At 48.2% G+C, this 10,738-nt stretch overlaps 1 pseudogene; it reads left to right on the forward strand.

Annotated features, from left to right (window-relative positions):
• The first annotated feature begins 616 nt into the window (after positions 1–616).
• LOC123461478 lies at positions 617–3,574 on the forward strand (annotated as a pseudogene).
• Positions 3,575–10,738: the final 7,164 nt, after the last annotated feature.

Raw genomic sequence — 10,738 nt, forward strand, 5'->3', positions numbered from 1 at the left:
CATGATGCGCACTTGCCATCCAAGCACTTGGGAGGCTGAGGCAGGAGGACTGTGTGCTTGAGGCCAGCTTGTGCTCCATAGTGAGATCCTGTCCAAAAATAATAAAATCCAGTCATTTCAGCAACGTGGGTCGAACTGGAGCTTGTTGAGTGATAGCAGCTTGACACAGGAGAAAAGTAGCGTATGTAACTCACTCACCTGAGCCTTCTTTAGCTAATTTTCTGTTTCAAATTTATTTTCATTTTTTATTTTTATTTATTTATTTATGAGAGAGAGAGAGAGCGAGAGAGAGAGAAAGAGAGAGAATGGGCATGTCAGGGCCTGTAGCTACTGCAAATGAACTCCAGATGCATGCAACACCCTGTGCATCTGGCTTACATGGGTCCTGGAGAATTGAATCTAGGTCCTTAGGCTTCACAGGCAATCGTCTGAACTGCTAAGACATCTCTCCAGCAAATCTTCCCCACCTTTTTTTTAAAAACTGGAGTGTGGGGGGGGTAGGGTCTCACTGTAGTCCAGGCTGAACTAGAACTCACTTTGTGATCTAGTTGACTTTCTTGGTAGGTCAACAGATTCCTTTTTTTTTTTTTTCCCCCTGGTGGGATTTTAAGTGGGAATGAGGACAGACAGCACTGTGGACTTTCAGGATGCGAGAAGCACTCAGCAGGTGGGCAGCGGGTTTCACCAGCATGTCCACTGTGATCACTGCAAATTTCTAACTGGAACTTGGTCCCATTGCTTGAGGGTGAGGCAGCTGGAAGCCACCTCTTTGCCATGTATTGATGCTCTAAGTGCAGTAAATTTTGTGAATTTATTCTCAAGCACACGTGTTCATTGCGGGGGTCCATGTGTATCCATTGGACTGAGCTATTAAGTGTGTGATTCAGATCTTTCAGGTCCTTAACTAGGATTTTCAACTGTTTGATCTCTGGGTTAGTTAGGGAGATGTGTGGGGTGTATAGATATATTAAGTTTAGCATTATTCCTTGTCTTTCTGTTTTTCTGGTGAATATGTTGAAATATATCAGTCCTTTTTTGATACATTCTAAGTATCATTTTTACATTAAAGTAGTAATTTTGTTATATCCTACAGAATAGTAATACAGTGTTCACCCTTGCCTGGCTGAACTGAAAAACACACTTATTACTGGGTGTGTAAATAAATAATTAGATATGTTTTTTTCTTTTTCTTTAGTTTTTGGAGGTAGGGTCTCCCTCTAGCCTGAATAAAGGCATGTGCCACCACCCTGGCTTATGTATGTTTTCTTATTCTGACTCTTCCTATTTTGAATTCAATGTAATAACGGCCTTGAGAAATAACACTTTAAAAATAAATAAATAGTGCTAGAGAGGTTGCTTAGTGGTTAAGGCGCTTGCCTACAAAGCCCAAGGACCCAGGTTCAACTCCCCAGAACCCACGTAAGCCAGATGCATGAGGTGACACATTGCTCACAAGGTGGCACAAACATCTGGAGTTTGATTGCAGTGGCTAAAGGCCCTGGTATGTCCATTCTCTCTCCCTCTCTCTATCTTTCTCTGCTCTATCATAAATAAATAAATAATTTTATTTTTATTCCATTCTTTTTATTTTTTTAACATTTTTTATTTATCTATTTTATTTATTTATTTGAGACAGAGAGAGAGAGAGAGAGAGAGAGAGAGAGAGAGAATGGGCACACCAGGGCCCCTAGCCACTGCAAATGAACTCCAGATGCATGCACCACCTTGTGCAATCTGGCTAATGTGGGACCTGGAGAATTGAACCTGGGTCCTTAGCTTCACAGGAAAATGCCTTAACTGCTAAGCTAATTCCCTTCCACCTCACTTTTCCTTTCACAACTTTACTATCCATCATGTCCCCTTCCCCTCTCTCAATCAGTCTCTCTTTTATTTTAATGTCATCATCTTTTCCTCCTATTATGAGGGTCTTGTGTAGGTAGTGCCAGGCATTGTGAAGTCGTTTTGTGTCTGGAAGAGCACGTTGCAAGCAGTCCTAACCTTCCTTTGGCTCTTATATTCTTTCTGCCACCTCTTCTGCAATGGACTCTGAGCCTTGGAAGGTGTGATAGAGATGTTTTAGTGCTCAGCACTCCTCTGTGCTATGGTGCCTTTTGAGTCATCCCAGAGGTCACTGCCATCGGAAAAGAAAAGCTTCTCTTGTGAGAAGTGAGAGTATCATTAATATATGGATATGAACATTAAGAAAAGTATTGTTGTTACATACAACTGTCTGAACAAAATTTGGCCTTGATATCCAAGACCTCACAGTGCCTAGCAATACCCACATAAGTTCCTCATAATAGGAGAAAAACATGATGACATCAAATTAAAAGAGAAACTAATGGAGAGAGGGAGGGAATATAAGGGAGAGCAGAGTTACAAAGGAGAAAGTGGGGGAGAGGGAGGGAGGGAAATACCATGGTTTGTTGTCTATAAGTATAGAAGTTGCCAATAAAAAAAATATATTTTTTTTTTTAAAGAAAGAAAAGTACTTACAAGGCAGCTTGGTGAGTATAATATACACATTTAGTCAGACTCCAGCAGGCATTACACCCCTAGGGCTCATGACCTCCCCCGTCATAGGTTTTCAGTACCAGGTATGTATTCCCTCCCATGGAGCAGGCCTCAAGTCCAATCAGCGAGCAGTTGGTTTCCCCTGTAACAGACATGCCATTTTTGTGCCTGTTGGCTCATTTGGCCTGGCTGGCCAAATTTAAGGCTTACAGTGCCCACTGTTGAGTATCTCCACTGGTGATTTCTCTCCCATTAACCTGCATGCAGTATAGCTTTCTCCAGCTTTCTATTAGCTGGTTGACAGGGAGGAGGTTTTCAGCTCAGCTCCAGCGAGATTTCCCACTGACCTTGCAGCCCAAGCATGTGGAGTTTTCAGCAATATGCATATTTAAAAAAAATTATCTGAGGGACCATGCTGAGGGGCTGTATGGAAAGTGTGGCCTGCGCACACTCGGGGCCAGGCCAGTGAGCCCCTGGGCTGTGTGGAAGTCATTTTCTTCAAACAAGACATTCATAAGGACTGTGCTGTCCCCAACCCCACCTGGAGTAAGGACTTAAGACTCCTGTATGACCAGGTCATGAAGAAGATTGAAGATGGCTCCTGGGAGCATTTGCCTTCATATAGACAAAACCCAGCTGAAAGATTTTCAGACTTCCAAGCCCATCTTCTTGACCCCAAAGTTGTGAAAGAACTAATGTCCCAGGCCCAGCTCTTCGCCAGAAGCTTTGGGATGGCGTGCGCTTTGAGTATGCGATGTTCTGTAATGAGGCTGAGGAAAGGGTAGCTTGCATTCTTCAAGGAGGTCCCCATCTGCAAGGAGTGCCTGCACTCTTCCATGGAGGAGCCATAGTATCCATAACTGAAGCAACTACTGGTATGTGTGCAAAGAGAATCGGGAAATTTGTCCTGACTGCCAGTCTCAACATTAGGCCTCACCCTTGCCACCCCCAAACTCTCCAGGACAAGCCTGCCTCACATTCACCATCCCCAAGACCCCCAGGACAAGCCTGCCTCACCCTCACCATCCCCAAAACCCCCAGGACAAGCCTTCCTGGCTGATTCTTCAGGACAACCTTTGAAATACTCGCAAGTCTCTCTCTATCTCCACCTTTTCAGCTTTCTAACAAGAAACACCATTCCCTACAAGAGTATCAGTAATCCTAGCATGTGTGTGGTCCTCCTGAAGCTTGAACACACTCCCCGAGGTTACACAATCAAAACATCTGCCTCAGTACACAGTGCAGAGAGCGGAAAAAAAGTGCTGAAACTTTTTAAAAAATATTTTTTAATTGACAACTTCCATAATTGTAGACAATAACCCATGGTAATTCCCAACTCCTCCCCACCTCCCCCTTTAAAACTCCACTCTCCATCATATACCCTCCCCTCAATCAGTTTCTCTTTGATTTTGATGTCATCATCTTTTCTTCCTATTATGATGGTCTTGTGTAGGTAGTGTGAGGTCATGGGTATCCGTCCATGCCATTTTGTGTCTGGAGGAGCACACTGTAAGGAGTCCAACCCTTCCTTTGGCTCTTACATTCTTCTCACCACCACCACCTCTTCCGCAATGGACCCTGAGCCTTGGAAGGTGTGATAGAGATATTGCAGTGCTAAGTACTCCTCTGTCTCTTCTTCTCAGCACCATGATGCTTTCTGAGTCATCCCAAGCTCACTGCCATCTGAAAAGAGAAGCTTCTCTAACCAACAGTGAGAGTAGCATTAATGTATGGGCATGAACATTAAGAGAAGTGCTTACTGGGAAGTTTGTGAGCATAGTATATACATTCAGCCAGACATCAGCGGACGTTTTACCCCTAGGGCTCATGACTACCCTTGTAGGTTTTCAGTATCAGGAATGTATTCCCTCCCATGGAGCGGGCCTCCAGTCCAATTAAAGAGCAGTTGGTTTCCCCCATAACAGACATGCCACTATTGCACCAATTGGCTCATTTGACCTGGCTGGCCAAATTTAAGGCTTGCAGTGTCCACTGTTGAGTTGGTGAGTTGGTGATTTTTCTCTTTCTCCTTGAACTGCATGCAGTATAGCTTTTTCCAGCTTTCTGTCACATGGTCTACATGGAGGAGGCTTTAAGCTCAGCTCCAGCAGGATTTCTCAGTGACTTTGCAGCCCAAGTATGTGGAGACTTCCCATGCTGAAACTTTTACTGCAAACCTGGAAACACTAGAAAACCAAATGCAGGAATAAATGCATGGGGGAGGGGAGTGACCCACACATCATGTGTGTGCACGCCTCAGGAGATACAGAACTTTGTGGCATGCATCTGAATAAACAAACCTGTCTCTGGCCACAGTAGGAGATAGCTTGTATCTCAGAACCCCTGTGTAGGGTTCTAGGAATTAAATCACTGTGTAATTTGAAAAATATTTATTTAATTTGAGAGAGAGAGGTGTAAGAGAGAGAGAGAGATGAGAGAGAGAGAGAGAGAGAGAGGTATATGAAAGAGAGAGAAGAGAGAGAGACAGAATGGTACACCAGAGACTCTAGCCACTTCAAATGAACACCAGACACTTGTGCCACCTTGTGCACCTGGCTTTATGTGGATACTGGGGAATCAAACCCAGGTCCTTAGGCTTCACATGCAAGTGCCTTAACTGCTAAGCCATCTCTCCAGCCCTAATTTCTGCATATTGTACCAATACTATTCTCTCTCTATCTCTGGAACCCAGTGTGTTGGGCATGTTAGGCAAGGTCTCTATTACTCATCTTTCTTGTCAGTCTTAGGAAATAGTTTTTCTTTTCTTCTTTTGTACTATTTTCTTCTATTCTATGTTCGTAGACTTCTGCCGTCCTTTGTATCTTTCTGTTTTGTTTTATTTCTTTCCTCAAATTTGTTCCATTGCTATTTCTCTAATACAAGTTGAATGTGCTGGGCTGGGGATTTCATGAATTAGCAGTCACAAAGCCCTGGATTTGATCCTCAGCAACGCATGAACCAGGAGTGGTGGTGCATGCCCGTAACCTCAGTATTCTGGAGGTGGAAGAAAGAGAGTCAGAAGCTCAAGGTCATCCTTGGCTACAAAGCAAGTTTGAAACTAGTTTGGGACACATGAGAACCTATCTCATAAAAGAGGAAAGAGAAGGGAATAGAAGAAAGAAAGAAAGAGAGAGAGAGAGAGAAAGAGGGAGGGAGGAAGGAATGAAAGAAGGAAGATGAAAAATAACATTGAATATATAGTATCCCTTCTCTGGTGGATCTAAAGCTATAGTTTTTTTTAAATTTTGTTAATTTTTATTTATTTGAGAGTGACAGACAGAGAGAGAGAGCGAGAGAGGCAGATAGAGCGAGAGAATGGGAGCCCCAGGGCCTCCAGCCCCTGCAAATGAACTCTAGATGCATGCACCACCTTGTGCATCTGGCTTACATGGCTTCTGGGGAATCAAGCCTTGAACTGAGGTTCTTAGGCTTCACAGGTAAACACTTAACCACTAAGCTATCTCTCCAGCCCCTAAAGCTGTACTTTTCTGCAGAGTACACACTTTAAAGTTGCCTTACAAGTGTGGCAGATAGTGTATTTATTGCCCCTACTTGATCAGGGCTGAGAAACTCCTGGTGAGACTGGCTCCCTCAGCCCAGCCTTTAGGCATCAGAACAAGAGTCCCACATTGTAGCACTGGCCCAGGCCAAGCTTGGGGCCTCCATAGCACTGGGCCATGGCTGAGCACTGGTTACCAAGCCATCCCCTTCCCTGCCTTTCACTCTGCCCACCTTGTGAACCCATTACCACCCTATGCACACAGCCAATGTCTGGGTCACCTCAAACCCAGACAGGAGTCTGCCGTATCTGAGCCTCACTGACCCGATCTGGGAAGGAGACCCTAATGACAATGTCATCTCTCACTTGAGCCAGGAGGAGAGCATGCTTGGCGTGGGGGGGCTCAGGGACTTTGCTTATCTGGCTGACGCAGTTATGAAGAGGCCTTGCTTTGTGTCTTTTTCTTTTCTCACCATGACCTTGGCTGAGCTTGGCTTTCTGTGAGACTGTTCTTGGCTAGTAAAAGGCCAGCACCTCCAACTGTGAGCCCTGGCTGGCTTCTGATGGCAGAGGCTTCCCTTTTCTCCCCTTAGGAGGCACCCTGTGAGACAGTCTCATGGCTTCCCCTCCTTAAGTAAGCCTGGCTAGAGCCAGCTCGCATGCCCAGGAGCCCAGTCTCCAGACCGGTATGCATCCCTCACACTGAGCGCAGATAACACGCCTGGTTTCCAGATAGAAACTGGAGCACAAGTTGCTTCAGGGCACAGCTGCTCTGGGAGTGACTGAGCCAGTCTCCACCTTAGACATTAGGTTCCATATACCATGTTCCTGTTCCCGACCATTGCACTGCGCTGTCTGTTTGGGCTCTGCATCCTCCTCCATAATTACCCTTGTTCTCCTCTCCCCACCAGGTCCCCGTCCCTCTCATTCCTCAGAACGTCTTTCCCCAACTACCTTTACTGCTAATGATATTGGTTGGCATTAACCAAGTCCCTACTGTGTGCTAGGGCTATGGTAGCCCCTGAATCCAGACGACACCCTCACCAGGTGGGTATTGCCACTTTTATAGATGGCAAACCCGAGGCACAGAATTAGCCTAGGCATCTGAAGTCTGCTCACCTTGCAGGGTGAGCATTGTTGTCACCCTAGGGGAGTCCTTACCCCCAAACTTGCTAGAGCTCAGCTCCTGGTCCTATCCCCCCACACTAGAGTCACCTGCTTCTAGGGCTCTCTTTTCCCTCACTCTGAGGTTTGTGGGGACTGACAAGGCCATTTCTGTGGCTTCTCTGGACAGTCGGAGCTGGGCAGTCAGATAGAGCATCCAGTCTGGAGCAAGTCCCGGTCCTCCTTCTGGGATCCAGGCCCCAGGTGGAGGGTCAGGAGTGGCAGGCAGCAACTCGGATCCTCCCGCCCCCTGCTCCCCAGGGGCCAGGCATGTCAGCAACTGGAGGTCTCTGATACTTCAGCAGTGACATTGTGTGCCTGCAAGCTGCTTCTTGCTACACCCTGGGGACCCTGGCTGGCCTATTTAAGGTGGGAGGCTCTAGTTCCCAGCTTTCCTCTCATAGAAAAAGCCACAGTGAAAAGCAGCCCCTTGCCCTTCATCTGTCTGTAAGCTCAGGGCGTTGTGAGGGGCAGGAGTTTGCAAGGGGGAATGGGAAGTTTGATCAGCTGAGGAACAGACCTCAAGCCCATGCTCACTGGGAGGTCACTGCAGTGCCAGTGTGTGGCTGGGCCAAAATGCACGGAGCCAGATCCCTTTGACCCCTAAGTGTCCTCTGGACAGGGTTGACTAATGCTGGCTGCAAAGGTGCTGGAGCACCAGCGTCAGCATGAGCGAGCCTTGTGCAGAGGGCCAGAGCCCTGCGGCTTCCAGACAGATGTGAGAACTGCTGCTGCCTCACTGGAGAAGGCTCAGCTGCCCGCTTCCCCTGTGAGAGGAACCTGCTCCATAGTTTGCTCTCAGATACCAGGGAGTGAGGCCGGGAGGAAGTTCAAAGGCCGCCCTTGCTGTAAGCCTTTCTCCAGCTGCTCTTATTTATTTATTTAATATTTTATTTTTATTTATTTATTTGAGAGAGAGAGAGATAGGCAGGCAGAGAGAGAGAGAGAGAATGGGCATGCCAGGGCCTCTAGACACTGCAAATGAACTCCAAATGCATGTACCCCCTTGTGCAACTGGCTTAAGCGGATCCTGGGGAATCGAACTTAGATCCTTTGGCTTTGCAGGCAAGTGCCTTAACCACCCAAATCATTCCTCCAGCTGCTCTTTTTTTTTTTTTTTTTTTTTTTTTGTTTTTCGAGGTAGGGTCTCACTCTGGTCCAGGCTGACCTGGAATTAACTCTGTAGTCTCAGGGTGGCCTCGAACTCATGGCAATCCTCCTACCTCTGCCTCCCGAGTGCTGGGATTAAAGGTGTGCACCACCACGCCTGGCTTCCAGCTGCTCTTTTTTAGAACATTATTTGTGTGTGTGCGTGCACAAGGCTCTCTTGCTAGTGTAAATGAATGCCAGACTCGTGCGCCAGTTTTGCACCTGGCTTTACATGGGGACAGGAGAAGTGAACCTGAGCCAACAGGCTTTACAAGCAAGTGCCTTAACCACTAAGCCATCCCTCCAGCTGCTCTTTGCCAAGAAAAACCTCATAGCTGCCTGGTGGGAGAGCTTGGAGCGCAGAAAGACTATGAGGTCACTTGGCTGAAGGGGACTACAGGGCAGCAAGTGGGCACTGAGTGTGGTGGAGACCTTCACGCTGGCCAACATGAGGACGCTTGGGTCTTCAGTGAGAGCAGAAGTCAGTCAGAGTGTAGATAAGCCATGACTCTGCAGGGAAGCAGTGGCGGCTCCCTCCACCTGTCCATCAGCTGTCCTCACGTGGCTGGGGCATGACAGGACCAATGAGATGCCTGGTGCCTACCTGCCAGGAGGGCTTCTTGGAACCCCTCAGCCTAGACAGACACATAGTTGGCTGAGGGCAGCTGTGCCCTTAGCTCAGCCCTGGCTCACCAGTGGTGGAGAGCTGACGGCGGCTGCCCCTCCTGAGAGCTGTTCTACCTGGCAGGGTGAGGCTATGTCTCTGTGCAGAGTGGGCAGCCTGTGGGCCAAGAGGCAGAAGACTACTCCTACCTCTGCTGTGACTGGACCCCCAGGAATGCCCTAGGCTGCTGTGGCTGGTGGATGGGGGTTTTGAGAGCTCTGAGGTCAGACACTTGGGTGGGAATCTGGTCCTCAGAAGCCACCATGACATGGAAGCAATAAAGGTCAACGAGCTTAGCTACTACTGAGTAGGAAGGGCCCTCACAACCATGACCAGATGCCCTTGGCATGCTGCCTCCATTCTCAGGCCTCACAGGTCCCATGGCAGCGACCTCCACTTAGGAGCAGACATGACCTTGACCTTGGCCCAGAGCTCACTGGGAATGACGCGCAGGCAGGACCCTCGTCTGTGCGGCCCAACTTCTACTTGGCGCCTTTTCACCTGCGGAAGGATCCGGCAGATTATCTGTGGGAAACTGGCTGTTCCCATAAAAATTTAGGTGAAAGGCCCTGGGGACAAACACCAGAGCTCGCTGAAGGTCCTGCGTTGCTGTGTAACTTTGGGCAACTTTCCGCCCATTTTGTCCTGTTTTCTTCTGCAAATGGGACATCTCCAGTCGGAAAGGACTCCTGGAGAGGGTCACATGAGTCAGTGCCGCCACTCAGTGCTGGGCACACGTGACGCCTTCCAGGTGATTGCACACTTGGCTGACAGGCGCAGCGGGACTCTAACAAGTAGTTAGACAGCGGCAAGTGATCTTGGGAGAAGTCAGATTATAAAGAAAGTAGAGCTGGGCGTGGTGGCACATGTCTTTAATCCCAGTGCTAGGGAGGCAGAGGTAGGAGGACTGCCACGAGTTCAAGGCCAGCCTGAGGCTACATAGTGAATTCCAGGTCAGCCTGAACTAGAGTGAGACCCTCCCTCAAAAAACAAAAAGTAAGAAAGAAGACGGACTTGATATAGCTCCCATGGCTGGCCTGGGGACCCAGAGAAGGACTTGTGGGCCATGTGAGAAGAACAGAAGAATCATGGTCCATATCCCCAGGGGTCAGAAGGGGCTGATGTCCTGAAGCAGGAGCAGCAGGGTAAAGGTGCCACCAGTTGATAGGTAAGAGAGGGAGCCCCACAGACTGCTTCCTTAACAGGTAACTGAGATGTGTGTTCTTGACAATGAGAGCTTGCTCGGGAGAGGCGGTCCCTCTCCTAGGTTTTCAGAGAAGCAAGAAAGTTGGACTCTATATGGAGACATTACAGAGGCAGCGGAGAAGCTGGTGGGAGGTTTAAAAGGCCTCTGATCCTTTAAGGTGTCTAAGAGGAAAGGGCTGATCTGCTGCAGCCCTGCTCTTAGAGGGGACCCAAAGCCACAGCTTAAATGCCATTTGAGCCGTGGCTTTGGGTTTCTCTGGCAACAGGGCCCGGTCTTGATTTCCTACCTGGCCCTGGTCCCTGGCCAGCCGGGGCCTCTTCAAGTGGCCCTGTCTGTGTCCTCACACTTGGGGACTGGGCTGTGGCTCAGCAGTAGAGCGCAAGCTTGCTCTGTGCTCCATCCCTAGCACGGAGCAAACACATCAAGGAGAAGCTGGGAATGGAACCATGGAAACCATGAAGACCTGAACAGCAGGGGAGAAAAAAATATCTGAACTAATGAGCCAGAAGATGAGGGTGAGATGTGGCTTTAGAAGGCAGGA

The sequence above is a fragment of the Jaculus jaculus genome, chromosome 6 (assembly GCF_020740685.1).
Source record: "Jaculus jaculus isolate mJacJac1 chromosome 6, mJacJac1.mat.Y.cur, whole genome shotgun sequence".
NCBI classification, from domain to species: Eukaryota; Metazoa; Chordata; class Mammalia; order Rodentia; family Dipodidae; genus Jaculus; species Jaculus jaculus.